Below are 16,338 nucleotides of genomic sequence, written 5' to 3' on the forward strand. Positions count from 1 at the left end.
AATTAATAAGCTTTACGTAACCTGACGTCCCTTTTTGACGTCCCTATATAATCTATAATATAAACAAAATAAAGCAGAGTGATTTTGGACCTGACCCAGAGTGTGTCGTGTGTCTTATTTTTCTCTCCGTGCACGTACATTTATATTCACATAATTTGGAGCAGTTCAACAATTGAAGAAAGGCTTTATTGGAAAGCATCCAAAACACTGGCTGCAAAACGTGTGCGCTTAGAGAGAACATTGCTCCCAGATATATTTTAACATCTTTGAATATTATTAAAGGAATTGAGGCTAGGTTATTGTTTTTGTTTTGATCATGTTAATGTTCAACTTCTATATAGCTCATAATGAACTTTCAAGTAAAACTTGCAGCACCTACAGTAGTTCTGGATATAGTGTAGACATTTTCTTCTTCATCAAATTACTTTATTCCAGTATATCTAATATAACAAGGGGTTTATCATTTTTTTCTGATTACAGGAACAAATCTAATCTTATAGGTGCCTGTCATCTATTGTTACTGCGGAAAATGTAGGCAAACATCACATTCATATATTAACATTTTAGAAAGTTTGTGTACTAAAATATCTACTAGCCTGTTAATAAGAATACATTTTACTTCAGTAAGAAGGTGCTGAAGACATGGGTAATTCTCTAATAAAATAATAGAAATTATTTCCACACTCAAAATATGCTATCTAGTATGTTTCGCCAAACTCCTATTTCACAAATCTAGGCTTCCCAACAAGAACAGTGCACATCAACTATTCGCATCAAACATACACATCGTAGCACTTGAAAAGGTAAAAGCAGGATCCAAAGGAAAAATATACCTTCAAGACTCACACGCTGTAGATTTGTTTAAATTACAAATTACACAAGCAGATCAGGATTCCCTGCGCCAACTGTGCCGTACACCCACCCGGGCCTTGGTTCAAAACATTACTATTTTGATCAACAAATATACTGAGAAAAGGGGACAGGGTGACCATTCTCCCCAAAAGGATAGCACAGTTCAAAAACACTCATTGATTTTGTTCAAGTTAGAGGTGGATCCAGTAGAACCGTATAATATATCATATCATATTTCTAACGATTCATTCAACAACACAGAATAGAAAAAAAGAATCACTTTTGATTCGCATCATTTTATGGCTACCTATCTTCTTATATTTGAAATCTAAAATAATTGACACACCCTGATAGAACAGATTTAAACATGGAAAATCACCATAACGAGAAGTGTATCCTATATTTAAACTAGTGGTCTGTGGATAGTTTAAAAAGAAGCTCACTGGGTGCCCTTCGTTATTTCTAACTAGTATGCACTGCTCCCATGGTCCTGCATTGTCACCTAACATCAATCTCAGTCCAACACACATATAGGAGTGTAATCCAAATTTATAGCAGGTATGTGTACTCCACGTACAGAGACATTTTATAGTTAAAACTATTTTCTTCTCTGTTCCCTCATAGATATTTCAAATGACCAAACACAAGTTCAATAGAATAAAAGATTTGTTTTAGTAGATTCTTTTGATTAATAACAAGAGAAAACAACTTGGAAAAGTGTATAACCTGGAAAACGTATACCTATCCTCAAAGCACTTATTATATTATTAGATCATAAAGCCTTTGATATACCATCATGAGGACTGTAAAGTACAGCTCTGGAGGTTAAGTTAACTGTAAAAGCACCATGACTGGGCCCAGATCAAGGAGGAGATGCATATCAGTAGATTTAAAGTAGTGTGGGGTATATTATTGGACGGCAGGTTGGCCAGCACTGTATGATAGGCTTGGAGTTGGTTAGACAGATTCTTTTGGGGGTGGCGGTGATAGTAGGATATTTAAGCTTGCTCTTCACATGGTATGCCATCACTTTATCTGATATTATCTAGATTGTTTCCCATCCTCCCTTTCTTTTAGGTAGTTGTCTGGTCTGGCGTATGGTCCCATGGAATTTGGCACTAGAGCAGGAGGTAGCCTTCACAGGGAGGATGTTTAAGAGCATTAGCCGAGGGGCTATGGAGTGGGGCCCCAGAGGAGTTGGTGGTTTATGGCACCACCATGCTAGTAGGATTGCAGCCGGTGGTTGAGCTTTCATCGGGAAACACTGTTACACATACATCTAGGCCGATTTCTCACAGGATCTTGCTGAAGGTTTTTCTTTAGATTCCCAGATTGTTTTGTTTTACAGAGGTTGCTCAAAAGAAACGTTCACGAGTTACAGTGTGTTTTTAGAAAAAAAACGCTGTGGCTTGGTTGAACTCCAACTCTGTATTTTTGTCTTTATTGGGTTATGGGTGGGTAGCTTATGTTAGGTCCACCTGATTAGATGGAGATAGACTGATGGCCAAATTATCCCAATAACAGCCCTGTAAGGAGGTATAGTTTTTCAGAATGTAGTCAGTCATATTTAAGCAGGGATTTCTGCTGTAATATACTAGTGAGAACCAGTACCAGTTTTGATGCCCATATTTTAAGTAGTCAGATCCACACTCTGTGTCCCCGAGAATATATCAATTTACCCTAAGATTCTGTGACTGGTGTAAAACCTTAGACATTGAAGGGGAAAATATCTTTGTCCTCTCTAACAGGGTTAAACTGCATAGCGTCGTGAGTATGCTGTAACCTCTACAGAATATGTTTCTTATAAATACACAGAATAAAGTTTTGTGATTATTCCTTGCAGATAAAATATAATTCATGGCAGATTCAAGTTTTGATTTATTTGAAGTTCTCAGTGAATATGTCATTATGAATTAATTGCTGCCATTAGCATTTAATTTGATTAAATATATTTGAGGTTATTTTCCCTCCAGTGATTATTGCCACAGACATCGTGATTTTTCTGTGACAAATGGGTAACAACGAGCTGATCTATATCGCAGTGCTGAGCACCATATGATGAGCTACACTGTAGGATATGTATTAGGAATTTAAACATAAAGATTTCTCCAAGGAAAGATTGCTTCTAGCTCTGAGTTCATTAGATGAGCATCGCTACCACGTCTTGAATATGCTCAGATTGCGCCCTAGTTTTCATATGCTCTTTTATTTTTAGCTTTAGTCACTGATGGTCAGCATGAATATCCAGTAAGACCATAGATGTGTTATTTAACAGAAGTATTGAAATTGTATTGTATCTCCCTTTCCTGTATATTTAGACAGGAAAAAATATATGCATGTTTACAATATCAGATGACTATTAAGAATGTATGAGTTTAGCTGCGTAATGTATATGGCGGTATGCCATGGGTAATGTTATTTCCTAGTGACAGTGAAATGCCAACCTTTTCTGAGGTACAGAAGATTGACGCCGGTGATAGTCAAGCTGCTTATTTTGACAATGTGCATACATTTTCCAAAATGCATAAATTTTAACGGTAAATGCATAGTGGTTCATAGAATGTGCCTAATCTCTGGACTGGATTTGTTAGAATTATATATTTTTTAAAGCAATGATTATCAATGCCTCGACTGCGCACTGCTTAATTCATTCTTTCAGTAAATAACGATGAAAGACATCAACTTTCTTTGGATTATGTATGGCCACATCGCTTTATTCGACTTTATGCTGCACACTGTGACCCACTCACCTTTAAAGACATAAAAATTATGACGCTAACTCTGTCATGCATTCGTCACCCACGTAAACACTTCTTCAATTGACAGCATCACAAGGTCATAAACAAATTTGAATAAATATCACCTAAATTATACCAATCTATAACCAATGCTGTCATAACCTCGCCTGCCGTAACTCTACAATAACAGGCTGACCAGCATAAACTTACTTTCTTTAAGGGACACTGCCTATAGGCAACATTAACAACCATCATCAACTAGGCATACTGCTGCTTATTGTCACACCCGTTGGATGACAAGGATCAACAGCGCAACTGCACCCTAGATGAAGGCTTCAACCCTGTTGGAAGAAAACAAGAAAAAACAACAAAATAGTCACCACTGCATTATAGGGAAAGTTCTCATTCCTCTGCAGTCTTCAGTAAAAAGAGAGGTCCAAAGGGGCCATACTATCTTTTTAGCCCATTGCAGAAACACCCTTATTGTTCTTCCCTTCCTTGTCCTCACTTCCCTCCCATGAACTGGCAGGCTGAACATCCACAGCGCAACCTGTCATGCCACCCCTTCACTTATTCCAGTCCTTGGGGCTCTCTTTACTTACTTTCATATTCTTCACTTCTCCATCTGAGTTACATTAGATATTGTTTGCTGTTCACCTTTTGTGGATTTGACTTTGGAGTATAACTTTACATTTTTGTCTATTGATTGCCTTCTTGATTTTTTCTGTTTGCATTTTCATCTGTACTTGGCATGCCCTAAACCTATTAACCACTTGTCTTAGTTAACAGAGATTAAAGGCAGTATATATTTTGTGCTGATTCCAAATTAAATATATCTTTCAGAACATCATATACATGGCGTAATGTTAGCTAATTTAACCTTCTTGGATCAGTTCTCTGAGCATTCACATTTCTTACCTTTTCATTGTTGTTTACTAGTGCAGATTTCACATGGCCATACCTCCCAACATTTAAAATGGTCAAATTAAACTGTTAATTCACGGTATTGGTAAGTGTTGCGGCATATAGTTTTTTTTTTTATTTTGATTTGTGGCATACTTATTTTTGGTTGTGTTTTATTTACACAATTTATATACAAATATATCTTCTGTTGCTTACATACACATTGTGAATTTTATGGCTGTAAAACATGGCGATACGTTCATACCTGCTAAACATTCTAAGCTCCTTAAAAAAAAAGAGGGATGTTAGATGACGAAGGATCAACTGTCCCTCCTAAAGAGGTCCATTAGAAATAGTGACAACATACTGTAGATACCACCTAAAAGTTTGAACAAGAGACATAGGAAATCAGGAAGCACATCCAGGATGGCTACTAAATTGTGCTTATAGAATCAATATGTGTGAAATCACCTACCAGGTGTATAAATAAACTGCATGTATAATATACAAAGCATTCTTAGTAGTGAGTAATTAAGCCGGATTTCACAGTAACTGCTGCTGGAATAAAAAAACACGTTTGGAGTGTTTAGCTTCAGGTCTTCACTATGGCTTGATATTTTATTTGCTTTAAAAACGTAAATGCAATTTGTATTTCGCTTGCCACAGACATAAGGTGATTTTGTTTTGTGTTCTGTATTTAGGGTGTGTTGATGCACTGGTGAGACTCTAAACCATATTCCATATTAGCCATTAATAACTAAATACATTTCCCCCCCCCCCCAGATTTCCCAATAGTGATAAAAAGTGTCCTTTGCTTATCTCTTGTAATATAATGTTTTAATATAGATTTTTCTTTTTTCCACCTTGCCACGGGGAAGAACAGCATATCGCCTGCAAATCCCAAAAGGGCAAAAATAGAGTTAAAGCATGTTGGGTTCCATTCATGTGCACATTACTTATATAATCCACTAGTGATTTGTGATTGACAGAGAACAATAGGGCAACTGATGATTTGCATTGAACTTATTATGCCGTATATAGCCCAGTTTACACTCTTAGATGGATGCACACCTTCATTTCCATTTATTTATTTTCTTAAATTCTTGTTTGTGCCGTCTTTCACAATAAAGAGACAGTGTGGAAAATAAGCAACATGGGTACACCTGTCCTGCCGAGCCATATCCACTTGGCAGCTACTTACAGCATGCATTAGGAAGAGCAATTCCTGTGGCTTTCTGATCACATAAGGCTTTAGCCACCATAAAACCAAGCATTTTGATTATTAAATCTTTTCTGATGCGAGGGGGAAGCTTTTGAAATGCCAGTCACCTCCTCAGAAAGTTTGTGAAATGACTGATAATTAGCACAGCGTGAGGCTTAAAGTGGTGTCTGCTACAGCAGCTGGCCCTCAGGAATAACCATGTCTTGTCTATCTTGATTAGCTTTTACTTCATGGAATCTGTACATGGAAAACGACACCTCCTTTATCGTATTCGACTCTGTGCCCTAGACTGGGAAGTTGGTGGTCATTTTTTTCTTTATCATTTTTTTTTATCTTATATTTATGCATTTTTTCATATGTGTGATAATCATCATATCCCTTTTTTTTACATATAACAAATTTTATTTTATAATTATAAAATATATATTTATTGCGTCACTCTACTAAATCAGATCGCTGGAACAATTTACACACTACATGTAAAACTACATTTAGGGAGTCTATTCACTAGAGGGAGAATTAGGAGGAGACTTTGTAGGAGAGTTGTGGTTGTAATACACTAATTTTACCGTTCATTATAAAGGTCAAAACGTTCAGGTTTCTCCATTGGGAAGGGCTGAATGAAGGTGTATGGAGTGCTTGAAAAAAATCTCACAGATTTAACTATACATCATACAGGGCCAGCCAACCTTGCTGAGGTTGGCTCTTCGTCATGTATAGTGGAGTCAAGGAACCAAACCCACAACTGTCCTGGAAACTTTCCTGTGAATAAACCTGAATGTTACGCTCAGGGTCTCTTTCTATGGGTCATCAAAATTAGTATTGGCATATAGCTCTAATGCACAGCCTCACACTATCAACCCCAATGTACATTCCAGATTGCCCTAGATCTCTTGTACACCGCACAAAAATAATGGCCTTTTAGGTTAAGTTTGAAGGGGGTATGTCCAGCATGCCTTAAAAATTGCCATTAATCATGTACATTGTATTTTACGACAACCAAGGCCTGGTGTGTTTTGTGCTGTTAAGGACAATTGCCATAATTTTGCCATTGGTTGTTCACCTTCTCCAGAAGTCTTCTTAAGTATTAGAACAGTGAGCCATGTAACCTGCTGGGGAGTTTTAAATCAAATCAATCCACATCTCACAGGAAACTCCAGTGAACAAATGTTGTAATCAATACGGATGTTTTGAAAACGCTCCAAATAAATTCTACAGTGACATAAAAATACAATGGATTTACAAACAAGGTGACATAGATTGAATATTGTACCCATTGTATAGGTTATAAGGCAGGTTACACTGCTTGGTCACCTGAGGACCCAAAATGAATACCTTGGCACGTGCTATGACTACCTAACAAGCTAACAAGAGACATGCTTTTTAAGGTTTACTTAATATGTGAGATTACATACAGTTTGTATAGTTTGGAAAATGTTTCATTAATTTAGTCTAATAGTTCAGACTTTTCAATGGTCACCAATTAGTCTATGAAAGAATTCTGAGGCACTACAATAAAAATATTGCAGTTAGGTCATAAATAATTTGTTAATTGCTTCCAGAAAAATCACCTATGCACAATTATTTTTTTAACTTGGGTTGATGAATTTTTTACATAGCCCATTCTGCTTCTCTCACACACACACACAGCCATAGTATCCATTATCAAAAGTAATGAAGGGGGTGTTCATAAACCATGAGCCATTCAAAAACTTTGTAGTGAGTCTCGGATTTTGGAGGCTTACAGATATGAATATATAATATAGCTAAATACATATTTAGTGTTTCTGTTATAGACTACCCTTCAATAATCAGAGGTAGCTGAGGATAAGAGTGATCATCATCACACACATCCCCACACGCATAAACATTAATAGTTATGCTACTACAGTGGGTTCATCACAGAAACCAAATGTTTTTTTTTTGGTTTCTTATTATGCTTTGCCTTTTAAGGTATCCAAATAACAAAATGATCTCTTATTCCTTTGTTAGGAAGGAACAGCATTGTCTGTGAAGACCTCCCTTGGGTTTACTGGACTGAAGCAGGAGATGTTTGTATCTGTGGGGCTGTTCTATCCATCATTCACTCGCCATGATGCCATATCCTACATCATGACCTAGAGAGCAATGGTCCAGAAAGAACACAGAGCACACTGCTATGGTTTACTGCTATTAGGAAACTCTGTGACCAGTCTCATCTGCACTTCTTGTAGTTATAACACTGGGCTGGGATAAAACAAGTTTATTTGATGAGGCCATTTTGCAATGTTTTACTAATTCAGTAAAAATCAGATAAATGGTCTCACAATGAGATGTCATCACAACATCCTAAAACGTAATGCTGAAAACATGTTCACAGCTTTGCAGGAAATCTCAATATTTATTTCTCAGTATTAAAGATGCCATATCATTTTTTTTATCACAGCATATGTGTTGTAATGTGGAAGCAGCAGAAGGTTATTTTAAAATTACTAACGAAATTAAGTGGAAGAACAGAGGAAAAATACTGATTACAAGATAATTATTAATGCCATTCTCTTCAATGAGTGAGATTTCAGATTAATAGCACCTTCCTTTAGCAAATTACCCCCTACAGGTTGGTAATGGTCAAATGGAGTACTATAAGTTTCGCTAAAGGCAAATCTTAGATATAAAGGGTCACTTCCTCCCCAGGTCTTTCATGTGTCTCTCTCTTTTAGGAAAATTCTAATCTCAGACACTGAATAATTAAAACAGCTGCCTTTCTGTTTTGATTTATGGTCTTAATGTGGCTTGTTTCTCCGAGTCTGTGTCTACTCACATTAAGTGGGGAAGGGTTTTACTGTGCATTAATGACCTTAATCATTGAAATAATTCATGGCTACGTCCATTGACCACTGGTAATCTCACGTCTTCTGTAACAAAGTATTGTGCCATAAGTACCAGCCTGTCAAGTCAGTTCTCATAATCTACACGTATTAAATTATTCTATTTAAATTTTCTTCCAGTCCCATTATCTCTGTAATATTCCACACATTTTGGTGATGGATGTCCCAGGATCATCCTACCATCATCCAGCTTATTAGAAATGTCTCACGCATCTCTTGAACTCCTATATCTTTTTAAATATTTTACTTTTCTACAATCTTTATTTCCCATTACAATTTCCTTTTTTTTTCCAATATATTCATTTTAGTCATCCAGTCAAGTTTTCACCTACTCCTGCTTCCTTATCTTTCTTTCCTTTTGCAGCTTAAAACACCCACACTATCTGCACATAAGATAAACTCACTGGTAGCAATCCACAGATTATTTTGATATGCTGCTACCTAAATCCAAAGGAAATTTTTGAAGCACTTGTCATAGAATGTAGACATTAATATTGTTTAAAGATGTCAGTCCTGGTAGTGGTTATCTTGGCGAAATGAATTTCTCGCCCTGAGTAAGAAAGTTCTTTGTATATTGTATGATATTTTTTTATTTTACATTTCTATTGTCATTTCCCAATACTGCCAATCTTTCTTTATTCTTTATTCAATAATCCTTACTATTTTATTTTGCTTCCAATCTGATAAGAAACATTACATTTTTTCTTTTTTTTCCATTATTTTTTTTTAAAAATTAATAATGACAGTATCGGAAATCTGCATGGAAATTGCTTTGACTGTTTAAGTAGATGTAAACTTTTGCGTTCTTCTTTTATCTATAGTGAATGCTTGGGGGCCAAAGATACTTGTTACATGCATACTTCCCAAGTTTTCATCCAGCTCTGTCTATTTTCAAGCATAGCTTGTGTAGTTGCTCACTGTCCTGGTTTTGGAGGCAGTGGAGATCATGGCCTGTCAGGAGAGAGCCACCGATTTCAGGAAATCAGGAAGTTGTTGTAGCACAGACCTCCATTGCAGCTCCCATACGGCCACCTTACAATGCTCTGCAGCTAAGAATTGCACAACGACGCTACAGGTACGGCACCCAGCTGGTCCTATCTACTCATGGTGTGGCCCTGCCTACTTTTCCGGCCCATCCCTCCTCACCTCAAGTGACATCTCATCTGTGCGGATTTACACCTGGAATGTTCAGTATTGAAGTATGTTTATATTTATAAGAAAGAGGAAAATTAAACAATACATACATTAATTCACTTAGAATTCACTTAAAATTAAGTCCATTAATGTCCATTACTGGGAGCCTCCCTTGCGGGATGCAGCCAAGTCAGCTTTCATGCTGATGTAGTAGGAGGTCCCACTGACCTGTGACTCCGGGGATTCCGGTGTCAACCTGTTGAACCAAAGAAGCCGCGCTTCACCCAGGTGACCCGGAAAGTTCCCAGGTATGTAGATGTCTGTCCCAATAGTATTAGTAGTGCAACTGAAACCAAAATAAACAGTTGCCCTTAAAGTTAATATATCCACCGCACAATCCCCTTTGGCCTATTTTTAAAGATCCTGATGAGTGCCTATCCGTGTTGGCTTTTTAAAATCATCAGTGAAGATCAAAACTATAACCGTCTATTGGGTTCATTTGGCTCTTAAGTGAAAGTAATTATTTGCTCTTGGAAAGACACACAAAATCATTATTCAATACGGCTTTTTAATAAAAAAAAGGTAGAGAATACATAAAAATAATCTGTTTCTGTTAAATGTTTAAGTCTACAATATTTTTAGCTGAAATGTTCCTGATACAAAACATTGCAGTTATTAAAAATATTGGTCAGTTTGATTTTGAGGATGGTTTTCTTGTTTTCTATATTGCTGTGACAAGTGTGAGCAAGTTGACTGCTTGTAATCAAAGGTACTCAGTAGTATTAACAACACTGAAAGGAGCTAACTGCTTACTGAGCAGGCGCTGGCAGCGGTCAGTGTTTGCGGGGGTGGAGAACGTAAGCTGGGCTAACTGCAAGGTGGAAGGTAGGGGTTATAGATTTAGGGAGGCTTGTTGTGGGCTAGCACAACACAGCATGTTTTCCAGTTTGTGTAAAAATATTGGCGCGATTGGTTCTCAGATTTGGCATGTTGTGCTCTCGGTGCATAGATTGAGGCAAGTTATGGGGGGTCCTTAAAAATATTTCAAAACAGCAGTTGTCAAGCTTCAGACAAGGACTTGCAAGGTAATCCTTTCAACTGTTGCAACTATGTGTTACACCTGCAAATATGGTGTAGGTAGGAGGGAGGCTAGTAAAGAACTAGGTGGACTTTCCTGTAGGCTACAGTCCCTACAGTAGGAATGGGTTACACAACAATAATTATATAATATTTAAGTAAGTATCATCTCGTCCATTGTGTGTGCATTGTGAGGGCTGGAACAATACATACATCTCTTCCTGATTTAGAATCTGGTTGTGCTGACTCATAAAATATATTTCCACCATCAGCTAATACTATAAATATGCAACTAGTATTGCGTGTTTACAATATAACTGTAGCAGGCAAAGATTTCATTGGCAGTAGTTACAATTATTCGTTTTGTAACGGACACGACTTGATCTTACATAAATATCTTCATACCAAGAACCTTTCCTGGGGTGCCTCATTTTTTTTTGGATTCTCCTGCCTCCTCACAGGGGACAATGCTTGGCATCCACAGTCAAACGCACAATCGACTTTGACGTGTGGTATCTAGGTTTGCCAGGCAGAAGAGAATGCAGTTTAGAAAGGTCTGTACTGTCAGAAACAGCCCTTTTCTTACTGTTGTGATCCTTTGTGCCTGTAAAGGCTGATGCGAGTAGGCTTAGCCAGACAGACAGGGCATGGCATGTGGCACCCGCCTTCCCTTTGGTGTGCTGGAGACAGTGAAGGATAAGATAAGACACCATGACACAACTAGATAATTTCTCATTTTGCATCAAATGACGGCCTAAGAGGAGACTAATATAATCTCTTCCCCTGGGATCAGACTATGCCCTTGAAAACTGTTTGGAATCATTGAATTCAGTAAAATGTAGATTTCTAAAATTCCTTTCATTCCTCTTTGTTCTGAACTGGTCAGTAAAACACAGTTTATGAAAGAAGTAGTTTCCTATTTATTTCGGAAGGTTATTCATTATTTTTCTTTCTATAAAATCATTCTAGCGCTAATCATTTTCACAATTACTCTATAGCAATCCAAAGGCATACAAAAAACATTTTGGATATTTTAGAAGGCTATAAAAACCATTTTGCTTATTGGATAATTGAATAATAACATTAGTCAAACTGCATAGTTTAGACAAAGTGAAATATCAGATGCAACTGGTTATTGAATAAAAGCAGCTACATACTGACCTGTGGGCAAAAAACTGTTTTCCTTTTTGTATGCATAAATGAATGCAGATTGAAAAGAAACACGTATATAAGCCTAGAACTAAATATTGGCTGTGATCGCTAACAACATGAACCACAATTATGATTTGTGTTTAGGTTTTTACAATTCTATCTTTAACCCCTTCAGGAACAGGGGTCTGGAGCTTTTTTTTTAATTGATAACATTTTTACCATCTTTCAACCATAAATCCCGATTTCCCTGCTTGATGTACCGACACAACGTAGTCACTGCCTTTTCAAGATAAGTAGGGCCTTGTTTTGAAATGCATAACATGTAATAATTATTAGTGCTAGTATATAAAAACATACACTAATAAAAGTGGGTGCCACTGCTAAACAATAACACTTCTCGTGACCAAAAAATGAAATACCTAATGTGAAGAAAAAAAAAATCTGATCCATGCCCAATGGCAGTGGTTTGTAAAATGGATGTTGGTTGCCCCAAAGCATGTTCATAACATTTCTAGCTGTGTAATGTAATTCCACAAAGGATTTCTAATCACTTAGCCTTTTAAACCTAAACTTGGATTTTCTAACACAACGTGCCATTGGTTGCTGATAAAGGGGCTCTGTACATTTATGAAGATATGCCATTAGAAATCAGGGAGTTCCCTTCTTGTAAAGGGAATTAGAAAATAATTAAGAATATCTCTGATTTATCTGTGCTTCAATCCATTTAGCAGATTAGCAGAGGGCCGCATGGCAATTTCTTTCAAACTAAGGTAGGTTTAAATGCCACTTTCACCTACTTATGTGCTTGGTAAGACATCCAATTTCCACTTATTATCTGCCAAACTAGATTCCAAACTGTTTGGGTAGAGGCTGCGCCCATGTAGGAAATATCCTGCTATCTTTTCTGTATTTCTGCATTAGAGAGTTAGTCTGATAAACACAGTCAAATATTCTCTTTTTGGGGAAATGTATCACTTATTGCCACAAAATACATTTCTGAAAGGTTCTGAGAGCAATAGACATTTACTTTGAAATATTTCCATTTTGTGATTGTGTTTGATCTTGTTATCTATGACGACTATGTCACAGTGTTGTACTTTCCATACACATCAGTAGTAGGCAGGATCTATAAAATAGAGAGGACATAAAGCACACTACAATCAGGATCTATCAGAACCATTTTTTTATTTAAAATAGAATAACAAGGCATTTCCATTTTTTCACCCATAACATCTATGTACAGTAAATGTCCTGATATTGTGATTGTTTCGCATACATATATCAAAAGTAAATAAACATGATGGCAGAAACATACCCAGCATAAATTACATGTAATTTTTGTGAAGCACAGATATAGAGGAAAAAGGTTCACGCAGTCAGTTACATGTATGTGTGAATTTATTTTGCTCATTTGCCTTTGCTTATTGTTAAATTTGATCTGGGCATTAGAACAAAATGTTTTTTTTTGGTTCTAATATGTGGTTTTAGTTAATTTGTGATATTGGGTGGACAAATTGAAAATGACTGTATGCACTGGTAGAAATAAACCTGCATAGAACTGTATAGAATGTTACGTATCATTAATATCAGAAATATTGTCTCAGGAACCAAGGGCCTTTAACTGGGATCATTTGCTGCCATGCTAATGCCCTTCTGAGACACTATGGGAATGTTCCTATGAAACACACAGGCAGATGCACTCGCTCTTCGTAAGTAGAAACAATCTTCCTGGAAGTAGTGGAGAACGCAATATAGCTCCTTTGCTGGGACTTGACTTATTGTGCTATTGTCTCCACAGAGTCATAATGGAAAGTAGTTGGTATCTACATATAACGATATTATTCTCAGTGTCCATATCATTATTTTGAAGATGCTAACCTATGTTTAAAAAAAACACATAGGACAAATAATCCTAACTACAGGTAATTCTTCTTTTTTTGCCTCCAAATAAAGCAGCTTCTCATCTTACAGAATAAAACACAAGATGCCATTTAGAATAATCAGTTTTTGTATGTTATTAGAAGCTAGGAACATTTGTGTTTTATTCCAGGCAAATGCCCATCAGACAAACTGTTTACAGGTAAGCATATTAGCCAACTATGTGTTGAAGGCTTAAAGGTGAGGTGTGATTCTTCAGCTTAATCGGCTTGCAAATCCATAAGACATTACCGTCAGCTCCTTCTCTGATATAGGTTACAATTCATCAGCAAGTCTCCTGGTGGGATCAGCAGTGAGACATTCCAGTGTGCTCATTATCCCTGCCAGAATACTCTGCAGGGAGTGCTTTCCCATTGAGTGACTCAGTAGCTCCGAATCTGTTCTAGAAATCTTTCTCAGCAACATTTAGCTTGTGCTCCAAGCCAATACCACATTCTGCCAATGAATTGTACAGAGCCAAGGTCCCCATGAAGTTAAAAGATTTCTGCTATAGCTAAATAGTCAACCAATGTTTAATAACCTTTGAACTTCAGTGTCTCATAGAATCATTCTCTACTACACCTGTGTTCTGAGTGAACCAACTAAACTCAGCTTACATCAAAGAACACATGATCCTATGAAAATATTTTTTAGAATTTAGGGTGAATGAAAATACCATACATTTTTGAATGATTGCCACAAAATAGAGTTTAATAAACGCCTTTTAACCAGCTTGACGGATTAAATAAATGTTTCAAATGTGTGATGAGGTACTTGTGTAACACATTGCCCTGTGCAAAACACTTTATATATGTGCCTACCCAGAATCCCTTGTGGTTGTGGCAGCACCATGAGATTTCTGAGGAAAAAAACAAGCCTTTTGGCTTGTCTGGTGTCTGTAGATGAGTGTTCTGCTACCCCCTTAATTGTATATGCATAGAAGAAATGGCCAATGAGATCACCCTAGTTTAGAGGGAGTACAATATTTGTACTGGTGATTACAGCTGGGCATAAAAGCCCATTCCCCCAGGGAAACCGGGGCTCCTGTGTCTGGCTTTCTACCACCATGAATGAGTGCATGGGATTCTGGGTGTCTATCTTATGATGTGAGGGGATCTTTGTGTGAATTTTGTGTCCGATGTTTTTTTTTTTTTAAACCTACATATTTTACTTCCTAAACAGTGAGGTCTTTGTGAGTTGGGGTTGGCCAAAAATGTCAGTTTTCTGCATGCAATGTCATCTTAGCTCTTCTTGTGGGAGAAACTCAGTAGGGGTGGCAATACATAATGAAGAGTTCATATTAGACTTTGCATGGTGAACAAAATTAATTTGAACACATTTTTCATTTCATTTTTGCCCCATTCATTTCCAGACAACTAATTTAATTTCCTGATCTTTTGGTTAGAATACAATTCGGAGTGTCATTCTCATTCAGAAGCTAAATTCAGAGTCATATTTTGAATGGGGGAGGTCCCTGACACCTTCTGGCCTAATCTTTCACTTATAGCAGCATCATCTTGTGGCTTAGGAAGAAATCCATGCTAGATGTTGCAATGCAGGACCACCACCAGCAACAGCAATGGACAGACACATCCTGCAGCATGCTTCAATATTAAGCACTGGGTAACCTAATTGTGTTAATAAAACCATCTGCTCCACCAGGTGTGTTCAAAATTAATTTTATTTTGATGAACTGATCCACCCAGAAGGATGGTGATAGAGCAGCAGCAGCAGTAGGGCAGGCCCTTCAGCATACCAAGACATTTTGGACAATGTTATACTTCCAGCTTTGTGAGAAGAGTTCGAGGGAGGCCCTTTTCTATTCCAGTGTGACTGTGGCCCATGCACAAAGCAAGGTCCATAAACACTTGGTTAGATGAGTTTGATGTGGAAGAACTTGACTGGCCTGCGCAGAGCCCTGACCTCAACCCCATTGGACACCTTTGAAATGAACTGGAACGGCAGTTATGAGGCCTTCTCATCCAACAGCATTGTCTGACCTCACACATGCTCTACTAGATGAATGGGCAAAAAAAATCCCACAGAAACACTCTAAAATTTTGTGGAAAGCATTCCCAGAAGAGTAGAACCTGTTATAGCTGCAAAAGGGGAACCAACTACATATAAATGTCTATGTATTTAGAACACAATTTCATAAAAGTCCCTGTTAGTGTAATGGTCAGGTGTCCTAGTACTTTTATCCATATAGTGTATGTTTCTTCATAATTGGACATAAACAGGTTGGCATTTCATGGAGCTATATGAATTTCTCCAAAAATTAGACATTTCTTACAAATGTATCCCTCAGATTAAGAAAGGCAATAGAGCAGACAGACACATCAAGGCACATGGTATGGACTACATTTCCACCAAAAGTAGGGAAGCTGATAGAGCAGCATCACTAGAACCTCACTCAGTTTGAATATTGAGCACCGGTTAACCTAACTGGGAAAAATTCACTTTCAAGAAAACCATC

The 16,338-nt window shown here is 37.3% G+C and overlaps 1 protein-coding gene across 1 annotated transcript in view; it reads right to left on the bottom strand.

Annotated features, from left to right (window-relative positions):
- Nucleotides 1–2,239: 2,239 nt before the first annotated feature.
- MRPS23 (mitochondrial ribosomal protein S23) overlaps nt 2,240–16,338 on the bottom strand; it is a 61,886-nt gene continuing 47,787 nt past the window's right edge. The window contains exon 6 of the transcript XR_008346414.1: nt 2,240–2,254. The gene's annotated coding sequence lies outside the window, so the exon portion shown is untranslated. The remainder of the gene's footprint in view (nt 2,255–16,338) is intronic.

This window comes from Spea bombifrons, chromosome 2 (genome assembly GCF_027358695.1).
Source record: "Spea bombifrons isolate aSpeBom1 chromosome 2, aSpeBom1.2.pri, whole genome shotgun sequence".
Taxonomy (NCBI): domain Eukaryota; kingdom Metazoa; phylum Chordata; class Amphibia; order Anura; family Pelobatidae; genus Spea; species Spea bombifrons.